This window comes from Vicugna pacos, chromosome 1 (genome assembly GCF_048564905.1).
Source record: "Vicugna pacos chromosome 1, VicPac4, whole genome shotgun sequence".
Taxonomy (NCBI): domain Eukaryota; kingdom Metazoa; phylum Chordata; class Mammalia; order Artiodactyla; family Camelidae; genus Vicugna; species Vicugna pacos.
Window position 1 is genome coordinate 38,461,527 of NC_132987.1, and position 20,907 is coordinate 38,482,433.

Sequence of the window (20,907 nt, forward strand, 5' to 3'; positions counted from 1 at the left end):
ACCTATAGTGATATTTATACCTTATCTTGATACATTTCTGCCACTTCATTGTCATTAAATAATTCAATAGGAGTTGAAAGATTATAAACGTTAAGCTATACATTGTGGCATCATCCAAAAAATGCTACCATTTTGGACAGGACAGATTATAGATACATATTCAAGAGAAACAGAAATATTCTTAACAACATATATACTATTATTTCAACTATTAAGATGAAGTGTTAATTTTCATTTATATTTTAGCATACAACATTGTAAAAAAAACAGGGTGAGACTTTGGCTCTTTTAATACAAAATTAAGTATTTTAACTTAACTGTTTGTGTGTTTTTTTTTTTTTCCAGTAAAAGTCTTAAGCCTTCGAACAAGTGCCTGATTTATAAACTACAGCTACTCTCTTGTCATAGAAAATGATGGTGGGCTTCAGTTTGTATTATGTTCACATTTTAACCTTGTTTCTATGGAATTAATAAATCTTTCTAATTCAGAGCTGTTTAGTATGCAGAATAGCCTGAACATTTTCATAGAGAGTAACAAATGAATGACCTTTCTGAATTAAGTCAGACTGGGAGCCTACTCTTTTCACACTTCCTGCAGTCTATATTTTGTTGATCTTGTAAGTTAGCAAAGTAAGAAAATGTATTCAGAACCTTATTAGAAAAATGTCTAGCATTGTGCCTTGCACATATTAGATGCAAATGCATGATGGTTGAATTAATTGATTTTATGCTTCTATCAATTGAATCCGAGCTAGATTTGGTGAAACTTTTTTCTTGGTAGGATTTGCTTTTTCTTCACCTATTTTACTTCGATGTGTCATAAGCAAAGAAAGCCAGAAACATGGATAACAAAAGTATTAGAACTTTTGACAGCTCTGGAGATGAACTCAGAGTTTTCATATAGCCGTTTTCCACCTGAAACTTTGTACATGAGTGAAATATGTCAAGATTTTTGCCTTTCATCTTTTTTACCACTTTATTGAGGTACAATTGACATGAAAAAAGGTGTCCATATTTAATGTATACAACTCAGTGCTTTAGGGGTAGTGCACACCCTGTCACCACCATCAAGACCATAGACATATCCTCGAACATTTCTATCTCCTCATATATTATTTTAATTATTTGTGTGTGTGTGTGGTAAGAACAATAAGTTCTACCTTCTTTTAATGCAGTATTGTTAGTTATTGACAGTACACTGTAGTAAATCTACAGAATTTACTTATTTTGAACAACTAAAACACTGTACCTTTTAACCATCATGTCCCCATTTCCTCCTCCCCATCATCCCTGGTAATCATCATTCTACTCCCTGCTCCTCTGAATTTGACAACGTTAGATTCCACTTATGGGTGAGATCATACAGTACTTGTCTTTCTGTGCTTAGCTTATTTCATGTAGTATGATTATCCTCCAGGTCCATTCATGTTAATAAAATGGCAGATTTCCTTTTTCCAAAGTAATAATATTCTATTATATATATGATGAATATAGATATGTATATATATATATATATATATATATTCCATGACATATATTTAGACAGTTAAGTTATTTCCTTATCTTGGTTGTTGTAGATATGCTGCAGTGAACTTAGGAGTACAGGTATTTCTTCAAGAATCTAACTTCAATTCATTTGGATAAATACCCAGAGTGGGATTGCTAGATCATATGGTAGTTCTATTTTTAAGCAGAACTGTTTATGTTTATACTTTGAAACCTCTATACTGCTTTCCATAGCAGCTGCACCAATTTACATTCCCACCAACAGTGCACAAGTATCCCCTTTTATCCACATCCTTGCCAACACTTGTTATCATTTTTTTTTAATAATAGTCATCCTAAAAGGTGTGAGGTGATATAACATTGTGGATTTGAATTGCATTTCTCTGATGATTAATGATATTGAGAGTATTTCCATATACCTATGGGCCATTTGTATGTCTTTTTTTCTGACATGTCTATTCAAGTCCTTTCCCCATTTTTCAGTTGGTTATTTAGTTTTTTCCTTGGGTTTTATGAGTTCCTTATATATTTTGAATATTAACTCATAATTAAATATATTTTAAAAATATTTTCTCCCATTCTATAGATTACCTTTTATTTTGTTAATAATTTCCTTTGCTGTGCTAAAGATTTTTTTAGTTTGGAGTAATCCCACTTTAATTTTTCTTTTGTTGCTGTGAGTTGGTGTTATACCCCCCAAAATATTGCCAAGACCAATGTCAAGGTGCTTTTTCTCTGTGTTTTCTTGTAAAAGTTTCACTGTTTCAGGTCTTACATATAAATCTTTAACTCATTTGAGTTGATTTTTGTAAGTGATAAAAAAAGTTTCCTATTTCATTCTTTTCCAGTTTTCTCAATACCATTTATTGAAGGGACTATAATGTCTCATTTTGTATTCACAGAGCCCTTGTGGCAGATCAGTTAGGTCTATGTGTATATATATTTTTTCTTTCTGATATCTCTGTTTTGTTTCAATTGTCTATATATTTACTTTAATGCCAGCATAATTGTTTGAATTATTATAGTTTTGTAATATAGTTTGAAGTCAGGGAACATGATACTTCCAGCTTCGTTGTTCTTGCTCAAGATTGCTTTGATTGTTTGTATTCCTTTGTGGTTTTTTATGAGCTTTAGGATTGTTTTCTCTATTTCTGCAAAAAAATGCCATTGGAATTTTGATAGAGATTGAATTGAATCTGTAGGTCACATTGGGTGGTATGGAAGTTGTAGCAATATTAATTCTTATGTCTTCAAGTTCTGTCATCAATCATATATAGTTTTCAATGTACAGATTTTACTTAGTTAAATTTATTCTTAAATATTTTACTTTTTGATGCTATTATAAATTGGATTGTTTTCTTAATTTCTTTTTTGGACATTTGTTGTTAGTGTGTAGAAACATGACTGACTTCTGTATGTTGATTTTGTATCCTGCAATTTTACTGAATTTGTTTATTCTGACAGTTTTTTAGAGGAGTCTTTAGAGTTTTCTGTGTATAAAATCATGTCATCTTCAAAGAGACAGTTTTACATCTTCGTTTCTGATTTGGATCCTTCTATTTTCTTTTAAATTGTCTAACTAACCTGGCTAGAACTTCTAATACTATGCCAAATAGGAGTGGCAGAAGTGGGCATTCCTGTCTTGCTCATGATCTTAGAGAAAAAGTTTTCTGTTTTTCCCTGTTAAATATGATATTAGCTGTGGGTTTGCCAAATACGGCCTATATGATGTTGAGTTACATTCTTTCTATACTGAATTTCTCTAGAGTTTTTATTAAGGGAAAAATAGTAAATTTTTCAAATCCTTTTTTCTACATCTCTTGAGATGATCATGATTTTTATCTTTCATTCTGTTACTGTGATGTATCACATTCATTGATGCGCAAATGATGAACCATCCTTGTATCTCAGGGATAAATCCCACCTAATCGAAGTATACGATTCTTTTAACGTGCTGTTAAATTCAGTTTGCTAGTATTTTGTTGATTTTTTCATCTGTATTTATCAGGTTTATTGGCATGTACTTTTCTTCTTTTGTAGTGTCCTTTTCTGACTTTGGTATCAGGATAATGCTAGTCTCATGAAGTGAGTTTGGGAATGTTCCCTGGAAGTCCCCTTCCATTTTTTCCTGCTCCTGGCGTCCCCAAAAGATTGAGCCATTTTGATTCACTCCATGTACTGTGTGGGCTAAGACAGTATTGAGCCTCCTGGGCAGTGCCTTACAAGGCTGAGGAAGCCAGGAACTCCTTAGTTTCCCCGTGGGAGCAGTCACTAGCTTAGGGGGTCTCCCTTGGTACTGAGTTGCGCCACCCTGGGCAGGAGTGACACAAAAAAAGTAAAATTGTTCTTCTTACCTTCTTTCTGCATCTATTCTTGGATATTTTGCTCTTGTGTGGTGCTTGAACCTCTCAACTGAACTCCTGGACTCCCAGAAATTTATTTTTATTTGTAGGTAGTTGTTCAAACTGGTGTTTTTGTGGGTGTTTTGAGGTCCGGAACTGCCTATTCCACTACCTTGCTGACGTCACTCTAAAACTTTCTATGCCTTTCATATTTTATTAATAATTATTTACTTATAATTTATTAATAATTTTTAAAGTATTTATTTTAACTGTAATATATATCCTGTTATTTTGGAATTACATTTCCACATAATTTTAATTTGTTTTCTTAACCAAGTTTCAAGCTGCTTGAGGACAGGATTATTGTTTATTATTCCTCACAAACCCAAATAAACCTCAAATGGTGCTATGCCTAATTAAATCTTCAAAATGTGTTAATCTGATTTGCTTTGTAAACACTACAGTAAATGTAGGTAGAATTAAAAAAATATATAAGCACAAGAATTGAAATTATGTTTTCTTTATAGATAATAAAGTCACAGCTTTTAAGTACTTTTTATTTAGCTGAGCTATTAAAAATGTCTAATAATGAATAAATATGCATTTCATTAAAGAGGGAAAAAGTGGAAAGAGTGAAAAGGTAGAAATTATGCAGTGGAGAAATGCATTTGAAAATGTTGATAAACAGAAGTGTTTCTTTTTATCTCTTTATACCTCCATGTACAGAAAAAATCTCCTTTTGATCAGAGCAGCTAATTTTCAAGTGAGCTATGCCTTCAGACTAAGTGTGACCAACTTTTGGTTATACTTCATTTTCTTTTCATCAGCCTGATGTAATAATTCAGAGCTTTTCTTTTTAGTCTCAGTTTTAAAACTGTTTTCCTCTGCTCCCATACTTTTCACTACCACTATGTTAGGTCATTGTTGGAAAGAAGGATCACCACTGAGCTTATCTAATCTAAAGCAGAGTTAGACTGTAAATGAGTTGGTTGCCATTTGTAAGTACTTCCTGGTTCCAGAAATCCAGTCTTCACTGATGAATCCCCACTGCTATGGCTGTACAGTCTGTCGTCACCTATAGTATGCAAAGCCAGAATGCAGTCACATATTTTTACAAAATGGGCACTGCTGACAACCCAACTCACTAGTTATTCCCTAGTGAAAACATACTAGTGTATATGTGTATATACTACTGGGGGCGGCCCTGCCTGGGCCAGGCCATATCAGTCTGCTCACAGCGAGCCCCCGTGGTCATTCTCGTGTCAGTGATTGCCCCATCTCTCCTCCCCCCACCCCAATGATCCCACAACCATTCATTTTTTGTTTTTTAAAATATAATTTTGTAAATGTTACATAAAAATTATATATATATGTATCTCCGTAGTATACATTATGTGTATATATCCGTATATGTGTGTATATATATATATATATATATATATATATATATACTAGATATGTACCTAGTAATTAATTTATTAATGACTCACTAAATACTTATGATTTTTTTTTCTTATAACACAATCTTCAATTTCCCCAAGATCTATCCTTATTTAGGCAGATATTTAAATAGAATCACTTCATTATTTTTGTTTTTCAGTTGTCTTGGGAACAATGTAATAACACTAGTAAGATATTTTCTTCCAGACATGAAAAAAAATATTTTGAAGATATTTAAGCTGTTTAAAGATCAAATTTGGAGGATAATATAAACTGACTCATTGATTATGGATTGTATATCAGTGTACTAGGTGATAGATACATAGATAAATACAAGCTGGTGAATGATTATTGTGAATCTGCTGGGGTTTTATTTAATTGTTTTAACTGCTGAAACAGATTTTCACATTGGAATTTATCAAATATTATATGTATTGCAACAGTAGCAACATTTTAAAAGAAGCCCCTAAATTCCCGAAGGCAATGAAGTGTCTATTCTAATAGATCCCTTAATGTAAAGTTTTGCTTAATGCATGACCTGGATGACTTTGTTGAATTTCCTTGCCTGGATCAGTACTAATGATATTTCAGTTCTGCTCTCAGAAAATGAAGTGTTATGCCATAACATAATATTTATAATATATCAGAAATTAAATGATAATTCTTTATAGAAAATAATAAGGGTGCAGAAAACATAATAGTTGTACTTCTGAATGATGTGACCAGAGTTTTTGCCCTCACAGAGTTACCTCCTTTGATTGAGAACATGATTTCAATATCTGGTTTTGGTTTGATCTGGTAGCTTAGTTCTTTGGTTTCCTCAGAACTATGATCTGTAAATTCTCAAAGGGTATTGAAGGTTCCTGAATATTTACACTTCTCAAGATACAAGGCAATTAAAAAACGTGTAATTTATATACTTAAAATGTTTAAATATATGTATGTCCCAGAATTTGGTCCTAGGTCATCCTTTCCTTTCTATCAGTTTTTCCCCATTAGGTGATCTATCCATTCCCCTAATTTCTAATATCACCTATAGTGAATACTCTCCAGCCTTTATCTGTCTTCTTAGGGTCAAATTATATATACAAGGTATATTTGATCTCACCACTTAGGCCTCAAAACATAATTATTCTCTCATCTTCCTACTGTACTTCCATGTTCCTCCCCCAGTCTTACTCATATTAATAAATAACATCACATCCACTCTGCTGATTAAGCTAACCTGTGAGTTATCATTAATTGTCTTTCTCTCATCTCTCATGCCTTGCACACCAGGAAATCTTGCTTCTTTCCAAAATACATTTTGTTTGCCTTACTACTAGCCTAGTCCAAAATATCTTTCGCTTATCTGGGCTAATGCGATAGTCAATTTAATGGTTTGTCTGTTTCTACTTTTGCTCCCTAATTAGCCATTCTCCACACAGCAGCCAGTGTGATCTTTCAAAATTCATGGCATCTTTCTGCTCAAAACCCTCCAATGGCTTCTTATTGCACTTAGAATAAAATTCAAGCTTCATGCAAGTCTCTTCATGATGTAATTACTTTGTCCCTATTCAATCTTACTGCTTCTCTCTCTCCTCTCCTCACTGACTTTGCTCTAACCCTACTATCATGCTTTAAGTTTTGGGAAAATGACAAACTTATTTCCACCCTTGAAGCTTGTATCTGCTTTTCTTTCTGCTTGAAACTCTCTGCCCTCTGATCTTCATATGCTTAGCTTCTTCTTTTCATTCAAGTCTCAGTACAGTGTTGTCTTTTCAGAGAAACCCTCCCTGAAAATCAATCTAAAGAATTACCTGAGTTCTGTTTTATCCACTGTTTTAGTTTATGCATATCACTCATCATTACCTGAACTTATCTTACTTGTATATTATTTTTCTCTCTTCTAAAATACAAATTCTATTTTGAACAGTGACTTTTTTTTTCTGCTTTTTCATCACTCTGTCTTCAACCTCTGGAAGAATAATTGGAACATACTAGATATTTACCCTGGAGGGGTAGGGGCACATAGAGAGGGATAGAGAGACAGACAGAAATCATTTGTGAACAATATGATACACGTGATTGACATATGATCCACATTCCCTCTGACTGGTTTGGGTAAATGCTATTCTATGTGAGTCCTGGATACAAAAAGATTTTGGAGGGCAAGAGAGTTTGGAAGATTCTTTTAGAGATTTAGAAAGCTTTTTTAGTCTATTCTGTAAAGTTTTGCAGTAAAGAATCTTGATTATCATATTTATTCAAATGAATCCTAAAGTTAGTTGGCCCTGAAAAGTTTTCCTCCTCTTTTAAAGTATTAACCTTTGGAAATGCTAGTCTAAATCAACACAATGTCCCACTTGGAAAAGAATTAAGTTAACAAGGATAACTTTTTGTTTTTGAAGTTATTTAAAATAAAGCCTCAATGAATAAGAAAGATATATATATATATTTGTGAAAATTTTGTAGCGAATTAGAAATAAACAGACTGAGAAAAGAGACAAACCTATACTAAAAAGAGAATCTGGTACATAGCAAGTAAATAACCAAGAGTAGAAATCTACAAAACAATGAAAATAGCAAAAATAAAAAAAAGGAAAAATGGATACTTTCAAATAGTGCCAGATTTAGAAGAATAATCCTGGGAAATGGTGAACAGAAAATAATATAGTTGGTAAAAATGTGTAACTATCAAACTTGTTTTTAGAAAGTCTATAAAAAATGAGACAGCATAAACATGAATATCCTGGGTATAGTTAGGGAAAGTGAGGTAAAACCAGGACTTCAAAGTTAAGTCAAGGGATATATTAGGGAGATTAAATTGAGAGTAATAAATTCATGAAATTTATATTTGACTACAATGTAGAGAGAGAGTTTTTAAAAGCTGCTGTTTAAAAAAAATCTGATATTCAACTACATAAAATTTTAATCAACATGGCTATAGTGCTTTGAACTGTCATCATATATTTATACTTTGCTTTAAAGCTTAGAAGAGTAGATATGTATTTTAAAGAAAAGCTTGTTATAGAGAGGGAATGTATTGTAACACGCAGTGAAAAAAAATTGTGTATAGAATCCCTGGGTCTCCATTTTCCTATCCACAGAATCACTGTTATATTTTTAAACCTTATTCCTGGAAGCACTGCAGATGTCAGATCAATTTAGAAAACCAAAGAGTACCTCTGGGAATGATATGGCAGCAAGTGAAATAGTATTTGGCCAAATTAAAAGTGTATGCCAAGGATGCCAAAAATCACAGTAACCTGGCAGGTATGTAGCTATCATTTAACTGTATGCTCATTACCGGTCTCTCCACCGAAAAACTACTAGCTGTTGATGCAGTGAAATGGAGCCCGTGATTTAGGCAGTGTCTCTCTTTCGATGTCAGTAGAGCTAGTTGGGTGCTGTACCCAATCACAAAATAGCGTTTCTCAAGCAAACTATTTGGGAAAAAGCTTTTAACAAATTACATCTTAACTCACTTAGAAATGGGAGAATATCAATTTAGGGATTATTTTTGGCTATAGATCTTAATAATTAGAATGATGTTCATATTCTCAACTATTTGTATACAGATTAACCTGATCTTAGTGTTTACTGAAGAGTTTTTCAATTTTAAATATTTATTCTGTAAGACAACTAATAAGATAAATATTGTTTTAAATAATTTTTTTATATGTTCATGGTTCTTGGACCTCTGCTCTCTTGTCTTTATGCTGATTTTGTAGTTAATGTTGCTATTTGGAAAGAATTTTTTCATAGTTCTTAAAATTCCAAATTAGCTTAAATTGCCCAAGTGCCTGGAAATGCAGTATGTGTTCTTAACTTTAGGAGAATTGGTAATATTTATAAGTAGTCTTCTCTGGATCTACATTATTGTCCTCTTAATGGATAATGCTCAGTGGACTGCATTATATTTTAAAGTGGGAAAATCTGCTATTTTTTAAAGGGCTGTAGTTTTTCTATTTCATAATTCAAGGAAGAATTTTATACTAAAGACATTAATTCAACATTACAAATGTATTATACAATACATTATAAACGTATTGTATCAGGGTATTTCCATATTTGTAAGGTTCAGATGTAATCAAATAGTCTCATTAATCATATATATAGCAGAAAGAATATTAGATTTGGTCTGAGTTTGTGACCTGCCTCCTCTAGGGAGAGTGTCCTTAGTCAAGTCATTTCTCTTCAATTTAGTTCTTTAATTAATAATGTGAGTCTAACACCTAAATATGAAATCGTGATATTTTGTAAAGAAATTCAAAAAATTATCATGTCATCATTATGGTCATCTTTATCATCACCAATTTACATAGTGATTATCATCAAATTTAATGGAGTCCATAGAAGATTCCAGAACTCCCACACTCACAAACATACATACAAATCTGAATCCACGATTTATGGGATTAGAAGGCAGAATTCAGAATTAATATACTATCAAGTAGCAAATATAATTTTGACTATTTTCTATCTATTCTATACTTATATACCTACCAAAATTTCTAAATAGCTAACTTGGAGAAATAAAAGAAGAAGATGCAGAAAGTATAGATTTGGAAGATGTAAGTGAAATAAATTATTGGATGCTTCTAGGCTGTTTCTTGACCAAGTTGAAATCACAGGTAGGACTTTGGGCAATCACAAATAAATAGATTCTCTATACTGAATTTTAACACCCAAATTATGTTTTAAATAATGCAGTTATATCAGTTATACAACCTGACAAAGAAATATTTGTTAGAGTTACTGTAATAAGAGAATCCTGATACAAAATAAATTATAATATCAAAATTAGTTTTGATATACAGTACATTTTATGCCATTTGTACTGGACAATGATAATGTAAGATAAAATTAGATTATTAAATAATTTAGAAATTCTTTGATTAAATACACAAATGCAAGTGTTTTTGACAGATTCAGTGATCAACATTGTTGAGGGCAAACTTCCAAATCTAGGAATCAAAACAAATGAAAAAAGTACACACATCTGGCAAATAAAACTGTGTGAATCCTTTATTATTCTTTATCAGTTTAGGTTTTGCATTGTATATTTTCTGAGTTTCACATTGATTTTGTGTGTTCATGTATAGCCATAAGAAACACATAACATGCTAAAGTATAAATAACTAAGCTTAAATAGTGTGATCGTTCATTCATCCACTCATCTACTGAGGAAACAAGGATACTGAGTATCTTTTTTCACTCGGCATTGTAAATACAAAGCTAAATATCACATTTTGGTGTTCAGCCAGTGAGGAGGACTTAAAAATGATGATTAAAATCTACTATGAAAAGTGTTGCTGCACACATAAACCCCCATGCACAAATCATATATAGTGTTGGACAAAGAAAAGTGTAATTTTAACTTTTCACATAGGCAAGGAAGGCTTTAGGGAAAAAAATCACTTGGTCTAGGTTTCTGAAGCCCAACAAGATTTCCAAGCACTTAGGACAGAGTTGCTTATTGTAGAAGAGAGAAAAAATCATTTGCAAAGGCAAAGAGGAGGGGTATATAGCCTGAGATGAGTGAGGTGGGATAAGATACATGATGAAGAAAAAGGCAGAAACTAAGTCATGGAATACTTTGTAATTTCCCTTAAGGAGTTTGGAGTTTAGACTATGGTTAAATAATAGCCCTGATGCTAATATAGCACTTGAATAATAAAATCTGATTTTCAGTTTTGAAAATTCATATGAGAGCAATAGATCTAATGCATTGAGGGTATGTAAAGTAGAGGCAGAGACATGAAGTAGGAGGTCATCACATAGTTTTACAAGACATAGTGAAGACCTAATTTAAGCCAGTGAAGATAAATGGGAAAATGTGGTGAAAAAAATGCTGGAATGCAGTAATCTATTGCATGTGAGGTCGAAACAGTGAGAGAGAAGGAAGCCTTCCAGATGGCTTCATGATTTCAGGTTTGGACAGGAAGACTATAATTTTTTTAATCCAAATCAGAACACTTCTGAAAGTGGAAAGGGGTTCTAAAATAATCAAACTTCTGTAATGTTGCTATTTTTTCTTAATGAATTTGTTGATTTTTATACTTGTGGATTGATAAAATACTTTTACACAAAAGCTATTAAAATTATTTATGCAAGTAAAGCTGTAGCGATATATATCAAAGCAAAGCAACACATTATATAAGTAATGTATATAAGCAGAAAATTATATAAGTAGAATTATTATCTTTGTTTCACATTCATGTATTTTAACCAGTTTCTAAAATACCTAGGAATACATCTAAATGAAGAAGTAAAAGATTTGTATTCTAAAATTTCTAAGACACTGATAAAAGAAATTGAAGATGACACAAACAGATGGAAAGCTATACCATGCACATGGATTGGAAGAATTGATGTTGCTAAAATGACCATCCTACCCAAGGCAATCTACAGATTCAGTGCAAAATATCAAAGGCATTTTTCATAGAACTAGAACAAATCTAAAATTTGTTTGGAAACAAGGAAGACCCCAAAAAGCCCAAGTAATTTTGAGAAAGAAGAACAAAGCTGAAAGTATCATGTTCCTTGGTTTCAAACTATACTGCAAAGCTATAGTAATTGAAGCAGTGTGATACTGGTACAAAGATACACAGAACATACATCAGAATGGAGAGCCCAGAAATAAACCCATGCTTATATGAGCAATAGTGACAAATGACAAGAATATACAATGGAGGAAAAGACAGCCTCTTAAATAAATGGTGTTGTGAAAACTAGACAGCTACATGCAGAAGACTGAAACTGGATTACTTTCTCACACTATATGCAAAAATAAGCTCATGATAGATTAAAAACATAAATGTTAGACCTGAAACCATAAAACTCCTGGAAGAAAACAGGCAGGCCCTTTGGCAGTGGTTTTAACAATATTTTTTTGGATCTAACTTCTCAGGCAAGGGCAAGAAAACCAAAAATAAACAGATAAGACTACATCAAACAGAAAAGCTTTTGCACAGCGAAGGAAACTATCAATGTAACAAAAGCAACCAACTGAATTGGAGAAATATTTGCAGATGATATATTTAATAAGGAGTAAATATGCAAAATATACAAAGAACTCTTACAACTCAACATCAGAATACAAATAATCTAATTTAAAAGTGGGCAAAGGATCTGAATAGACATTTTTCCAAAGAAGATATACCAATGGCCAACAGTTACATGGAAAGATGGCATCACTAATCATCAGGGAAATGAGATCAAAACCATAGTGAGATACCACCTCATACCTGTCAGAATGGTTGTTATAAAAAGACAACAAATAACAAGTTTTAGTGAGGATGAAGAGAAAAGAGAATCCTCATGCACTGGTGGGAATGTAAATTGGTGTAATCACGATGGAAAACAGTATAGAGTTTCCTCAAAAAATTAAAAGTAGAACTACTTTATGATCCAGCAATTTCAACTTCTGGGTATTTCCATGAAGAATATTATGGAATATCATTCAACCACAAAAAAGAATGAAATCTTGCCATTTGTGACACCATGTGCTGATTGAAATAAGTTGGACAGAGAAAGACAATTACTGTATGATCTCACTTATATATGGAATTTAAAAAACAAAACAAATCAAGCAAAATGATAACAGACACATAGATACAGAAAACAAACAGGTGGATGCTAGAGGGGAGGAAGCTAGGGGTGAAATAGGTCGAGGGGATTAAGAGGTACAAATCTCCTGGTATAAAATAAATAAGCCAGGAAAACATAATATACAGCATAAGGAATAAAACAAATAGAAAACAAGTCAGTTTCTTAGCTATGCATTTTTAATATGTTCAGATAAATTCAAACCATTTTTTAGTGTGTTGAGATAAATTTTTTAAAAAATTAAATTGCTTGCAGTCTTTTTCAGTGTTGCATGTTATTGATAATAGAATTGAAGTAGTTGATTGCTTTTATTGTTAAAGTTCTGTAGGCCAGGAATATTTTTAGTGAAGAAAATTTTTCTGTATTTTCCCTAAGGTACATGTAATTCTGCTAAACAAATGATAGTCTTCATTCCACCTTTTTTTATTGAAACATATAAAAATTTTAGCCCAGGTGTTTTTTATCAGCATTGCTATTTTACCTTTCTTCATAGTAACTTTCTATAATAAATACTTTTAGATAACAAAATTCATCAAATAATATGCTCTATGATTTTTTCAGTGTCTTGTCAGACTTAGATGATGGAGAAAATATTGCAGCAACATTGATGTCCCTAGAGTATGTCATTCTAAATGAAATAAGCTAGAAAGAGAAAGAAAAATACCATATGAGATTGCTCATATACAGAATCTAAAAAAAAAATAGAAAAAAAGAAAGAAAAAGACAAACGAACATAAATACAAAACAGAAGCAGACTTATAGACATAGAATACAAACTTGTGGTTGCCAAGGGGGAGGAGGGTGGGAAGGAACAGACTGGAAGTTCAAAATTTGTAGATACTGACAGGTATATATAGAACAGATAAACAAGATTTTACTGTGTAGCACAGGGAAATATATACAAGATCTTGTGGTAGCTCATGGTGAAAAAGAATGTGACAATGAATATATGTTTGTTCATGTATAACTGAAAAATTGTGCTCTATGCTGGAAATTGACACAACATTGTAAACTGACTATAACTCAATAAAATAAAAAAAAGGCTTTCTCAATTTTATTCTGTTCTACAGACTGTTAATATATTCAATTTAAAAAGGAGACTTTAAGAGTTATTGTCAGAGTGCAAGTTATTCTGTAGCTTAATTATAGATTTTCAAAAATAAATTATGTACTCAATGTTTGAGCTCTCATCTGATTTTCCAAGTTCTTTTATTTTGATTTGTTTCTGTATGAAAAAAGTTTTATTCTTTACATTTCCAAATTTTGGTTTCAAAAGTTTCAATTATCTGAAAGTGTCAAATTTGACCTTTTTTTTTTTTACAATTTAAAAATATTTCTAACAAAAGAAGTTTGAAAAAATTAATCAAAATTTAGAAAACCGTTTTACAACATATTTCAGTATCATTGTAAGACAATTAGATTGGTTTACAAGATTGCTTTTTAAAGGCTTAAACATTTCCATACATTCAATGAGGGTGAGCAACAAACAGAGAAAGTGTGAAAACCTTTTAATGTGTAAAATGTGTTTGTGTGTGTACAGAAGTGATAATATACTGCTTGGTATATTAGATTGGTAAAATATTGTATATTATTTAGATATAGTTATTAATTTTGCATATATATAAAACCAACTCCGAAGATTATTATCTTAACTCTGACTTTGTAATTTAAAACATTTATATTTTTATCTCCCTAAAAGCCTGTAATTTTAATCTTCAAGTTTGAAATTTTAATTATGTTAGAATTGTCATCACAGTAATCTTGGATGTTTCACCATAGAATAATTAAGTTCCCAAAGCTTTACTTAGAGCCCATGAATTAGATAAGAATATTATTATTGGGATTAGTCTAATTTACTATGTGACACAACTATTGAGATTAAATTAAACCTCATGTCCCTAACCATTTGCAAAGTGCTTCTTTGGGAGCTAGAGACAACTCATCAACAGTTGTTGCTATACTTTTTGTATATACACAGAAAAACTTGAGATTAAAAAAGGGTGAAATTAATTTAGAATAGTCATTTAATCTAAATGAAAAGTCACGTTCCAAAAAGAGAGAGATCAGTTCACTTTAACTATTTTAATTAAATCAAGACCTACTGCCATCTGGATCTTTGCTTTTTATTTTTATTGAAATATACTTGATTTACAATATTATGATAGTATATAACATAGTGACTCAAATTTAATTTTTTTTAATTTTCTTTTTAAAATTTGCTGTTGCCTCTCCTACAGATTTATGATTTGATTTTTATGTGGTCTGTGGTATCACTATAACCCCACATATGGTGAGTGATGAATGTCAACAAACATTTTGTGCAAGTCGTAACAACTTTTACTAAATTTTTCACTAAACACCTATTTCTTGGATTTTAAATATCTTGGTTCTTTGCTACTAAAAGAGTTTATTGCAAAATGAAAGTTTCAGAAATGAGTGAAATTATTGGTTGTGAATATTTAGCCTAAAATATATGACAGTAACCACTATAGCAAAGGTGTGGAGGCCACTACAAACTCTAGCAGGACCCCTCAGCCTCTATTTCCTGCGTATATTTCATGTGCACTTAACTTCTGTTTTCCTGCATTTCATATGACCCTCCACTAAATGGAGTCTTAACAGTTTTGTGAAACTCACAGGCTATAAGACAGGCCAGGAACCACGTGCTGAGACAGCAAACGGTGCAGGGGCAATAATGTCAAATACTCCTCTATCACTTGAGACCAAAAAGTGGTACCTATCTGTGTTGTTTAATATCGGAGAAAGCTTTGTGTTTTCATGCATATAATACCAGGTGTAGTTCCTTTGTCTCTGGAAAGGATCAGGAAAAGATAGAAATGTTACAACTAGTCACTTCCCCCCCCCCAGATTATTTACATGCTAAAGGGAATATTCTGTTTACTTAACTGGTTCTCACACACCACTGGATTATACCATGGCCAAACCTGGAAGCAAAAAAGTGGATGTTTACCATACCCAAATAATGATAAAGCAATCCATAATAAGAATTCTTAAAAATAAAAAAGATTTTGAAAATTTGGTACAAGTGCTAAAGTGAATAGGATATAGGAACATCAAGGATAAACTACTGCTTTCTTAAGCCAAATGATAGGTAAATTCACCCTGGATATGGGTGAATTGACTCATCTAGGAAGGGAGAGGTAAATTTGAGTGTTGATGATGAGTTTAACTTGCCCATGATCAGTTGTTGATAGCTGTGGTATATCTGAGTGGCAGTGCCCGGAAGATGTTTGGAAATAGTGCTCTGGAGTACAGGAGAGTGTTGAAAGATAGAAATACATATTTGGAAGTTTTCAGCGTATGGGCAGTAGCTGAAATCATGTGAGATGAAAGATTAGGTAAGACATTTTGAGCACTAGTATTTGTTGAGCATTTCACTGACAGTTTCTGGGAATAGGACCAATGGCCTTTGTCTAGATATTAACAACAAAGGAGAGTATGTAGTACTATTACTTTACTCTAAATTACTTGTGTATTAGTTTCCTGTAGTTGTTATAACACTTTACCACAAACTTGGTGGTTTAAAACAACAGAAACTCTTTCACAGTTCTGGATGCCAGAAGTCCAATAAATACTGCTGGGGCCTAAATCAGGGTGTTATCATGTCCACATTATCTCTGGAGGCTCTAGGATAGAATTTGCTCCTTGCCTATTCCAGCTTCTGGGGGCTGCTAATACTCCTTGGCACATGGCCACATCACTCTAGTTTCTGTTTCTGTCATCACATTGTTTACTTCTTCTCTTTCTCTGTCATAAAATCTCTCTCTGCTTTCCTCTCTTTAAGGATACATGCAATTATATTTAAAGCCTATTCTGGTAATCCAGGAAGATGTCCCCATCTCAAGATCTTTAATATAATTAAGTGTACAGAGCCTTTTGCTGACATGTAAGGTAACATTCGCAGGTTCCAAGGATTAGGATATGGACTACTTTTTTGGTGAGGGAAGAGGTGCTATTATCAGCCTACCACAACTTGTATCTACCTAATCAACATCAGTGTGTAGATTTTTCATCATCTCTAACATCACCCCTGAATTTGGAAGGCTTGGGTGAAAAAAAAAAAGTGATGTGAAATATCTCATCATTTTTTATTGACTCTGAGTTGAAATGACATTTTGGATATGTTGTATTAAATAAAATATGTATTTAAAATAATTTTACTTTTTAATTTTTTTCAATATGGCTATTAGAAAATTGAAAATTGCATATGAAGTTAATGTTACAGTTCTTTTAGGACTAACCTGGAGTGTGTGTAAGTTTAAATCTCTTTATTTTATAAAGAAGTTGCTATTTTCTTACAAATAAATAATTACATTTCCTGAAGGCTGCATACTGTGTTAATTAACTGCTCAATTTTATTCTATAGGTATACTCTGCTTTATTGTAATCTATATTTATTCAAATTATTTACTGCTGCTTTTCTTCATTTCACAGCAGTCAACTAACAGGACTTCCTATGAAATCACTGACCACCGTGTGCTCCTCCAGCCTCTTTTAACTCCTAATTCTAGGAGCCTGAGAACTAAAGCGAACCACAAAGAGCCACAAGCACTTACCCTCAACCCTGATGAAGCAGTTCACAAAGAAAGTCTCACATGGTGAGTGTTAAATTGGCTGACAATCTATTAGACTAAAAAGAAATGAGGTGATTTGGGGGAGTTGGTGAGAAAATGAGGGGAAATTGTTTGTGATGGTGAGGGACCCAAGGAAAATTTGTGGGTAGAAGAGTCTTCCAGGAAAGGAGATTTGAGATTTGAGGAGGCCTGTGGAAGAGTTGGAGACAAGTCCTCAGAGGAGAAAATCCAGGAGGTTTTGAGCAGTAAAGGTCTGTCAAGAGAGAGAAGGAAGGACACTACTGTTTACTAAGACTGCACTGTCCACTGAGTACTTTCATGTATGTTATTCTAAATGTATTTATAATATTCATTTTTGCACACAAATTGAGGTACAGAAAGATGAAATGATTTTCCCAAGGTCACAGAACTAATAAGTATTGGGGCAAATTTAGGATCTATCAATTAATGGGTGAATATTCCTTTAGAGTGTGAATCTGCGAGGGTGGAAAACATGGCAAGAAAATTTGGGACACTTCCATGATAGAAATCTATGTGTGCTTCGAGTTGGGGAGAGGGGAGGCAGGCCAAGGAAATATTTGTACCTGGAACCATTGTGGCAGCTGTCAGAACACACCACATCCAAAGGGCTCAGAAGAAATGGAATATTGGTTGGCCTTTTAACTAGTGAAGGTTTTGAACTTGATGAGTTCCCTAGCATCCCACTGTATTTCTAATAAACTTAGACCTTTGCATTTTTAGATAAATGCCTGTAAGAAATACAAGCATAGATAAACTTCAACAGAGCTGAAGCACCATGAAAAGACCAGTTCAAGTTTTAGATCACTATTAAAATGGTGTTAAAAGGACTATGCCAGCTCATAATTAGGTGACTTAAAGGTACCATGATACCACTTCATCCTTCAGAATTACCAATTATATGTTTCTCAGTGTATCCTATTCTCTTTAGAAATCATTTCATCTTCATTTCACCCAGAACTTGCAAGGGCTCAACACCTTTTCTTCAAATATTAGCATTACCCTTGCTTCAGAGGACTCTTTTATTCTTGGGCTCTGAGAGACGTTATTTTATTGTTGCCCTTCCGTGACACACTGTTGGTCTTTAATCACTATCTGTAAGTAGATAAGAGAGTAACTGCTGAAGAAGAGTGGAGAGAAGAAAATCCTACAAACTAATAGACTTGGCCCAGCATAAATTTACCAAGTCCAAATATAACTTTTATTCTTGCTGCTCTTTGGCAGCCTCCTTTTATTAACTGCTTGGGGTTTTCCCTAGTCTGAGTTCTCAATATTCTTCTTCACTTCTAGCTGTTAATCTTGCCTTTCATTTAGCCAAAATCAAGACACTTGACCCAAGCTCTCTGATTTCACCTCATTTCAGTCGATCACTGTCTCTACATACATTTGGTTTCATCCTTCCCTGAAGTCTGAGGAAAGAAAGCATTTTAAAGCAAGTATCTTTAACTAAGCTTTAGCTCAAATACCTTTTTGTTTTCTTAAAAAGGTAATTGTCATATTTACTTTTCTTCTATTATCTTGAATTTTTCTTTGTTGACTCTTACAGACATGGTAACTTTTTTTTTTAAGTTTTGGCAAATCAGTAGGGAAATAACATATTATTCTTTAAATTAACCTTTTTTGAATTATGTGATTGAAAATTTAAATATTTAGCAGTCGTTTTTTTCCTGCCCAATGAATTATCTTTTGAATATTTATGCCCCTGTATCTATTGATGATTTAGTATAGATTTGGCAATGGTTTTTAAACTTACTTATGAATTAATATTAAGCATTTATTATTTCTATGACAAATACGTTTTTGTTCATCTTACCAATGTCTAAGAAATGGTAGAAATTTCAAAGGTTTAATTTTGTGCAGGACATTAATCATTATTTCCCTTTGTGATATCTTCAAATGTTTCTATACTTAGAATGTCACTTGATTTCTATATTTCAGATTAATATATACTTAACTATGTTTACATTTCTGTTTTCATTTTACCAGTGTAAAGTTTTGAATTCATGTGGAATTATTTTACTCTTTCTCATAATGTTACTAATTTATCATAGGTCATGAAAATAGCAAATCATCTTTGACTTGTCCAGGTTAATTCATAATCCATGTCCTTAATTTAGAAGGTACAGTTTTCCAAAATTAAATCATATTTGACAACTTTACTGATTATTCTATTAGACAGTAGACATAGTAATGATAAGAATTATGTCATATTTGTATTCTAGTACACAGTATAATCCTTAATGTGTTATTTAATACTATGTATATATTTAATGGGCTTTCAATAAATGTTTGCTGAATTGGATTACAAAATTTGGTTATTACATTAAGTCAATGCCATGGTAATTATTTTATTAATGCTTTTCAGGCTGTTCTTGAAACTATGCTTTTGACCAAGTCAATTTATATATCATTCAGTTGTCCTCATTGCTTCTATATCCTTTCTTATTTCTATCCAGCTTCTGACCATGTTGGCATAATCTCCTCTCTGTTTCTCATTCTAGCATTTAGCTGCTTAATTTCGAAGGGCACATATTTTCTCAGTGTTTCTGCTTCTTTTCAACACTTCAGATGACCATCTATCTTTATTCTCTAGGGCTCCCTATCTGCATGAGCTTTTTTATGAGACTGGCCTTGTCCATTTATAAATATGGCAAGCTTCACTCCCCTAAAAGTCTCTACACTTTAGGCTTTCTTATATTACCTGCAATATGAACACAAAGACATAGTTGCTTGGTTAGTTGTTTATTGACCATATATTTTATTTTATGAGAATCATTTTAAATAGTGCTAGCTTTAGCAAAGACCAGAGGGATTCGGAGATTCCCAGTTGGAAATTGTTAAGCAGATTGTGTTTGCTAAGGAAAGGAACTCCATAGTGGATACATAAATTGTTTTAAAAAGATAAAGGAAATACAAGAATGAAAATGCAAGAAAAGCAGGCACATATCCTGGTATTTTTCTTAATATTGGAAAACAGCTTCCTATGTAGTCAAATGATCAAACTTTCTTAGAGGAAAGAGGCTAGAGAGGAGGGACAGGTAGTTAGAGATGAATGCAAGGAGCTGAACAAGAAAATAGTATAAAGATCTTGACAGAATAAAATTAAGCACCAAATGACCAAGTGTTTGTTGCCTTCTGTAAATTTTTTTTTAAGAAATAGACTTGAAGAAGAAGAAACAGTTGTACATGTTGTTTTAAGACCAGTGAGAAGAAAAATGGTAAGTCAGAGACTAAAACTGTGTGCTTATGTCGTAAAGTAAGACTTATAGAAAGAAGACTTCACAGTCTTGCCTAAGGACACGTCTGTTCATCTTCATCCATGTACTAGGCAAATAAAAGAATGTAGAGGTATTTCCTGTCTTGTATAACTCCACAGGTTCACATTTTTGTATGAACTATATCATAATTTTTGT

At 32.6% G+C, this 20,907-nt stretch overlaps 1 long non-coding RNA gene across 3 annotated transcripts in view; it reads left to right on the top strand.

The window, feature by feature from the left end:
- LOC116281280 (uncharacterized) overlaps nt 1-20,907 on the top strand; it is a 209,747-nt gene that overhangs the window by 170,610 nt on the left and 18,230 nt on the right. For all 3 annotated transcript variants that reach the window (XR_012072331.1, XR_012072330.1, XR_004190687.2), the window contains one exon: nt 17,337-17,500. This is a non-coding gene — a long non-coding RNA (uncharacterized lncRNA). The remainder of the gene's footprint in view (nt 1-17,336; nt 17,501-20,907) is intronic.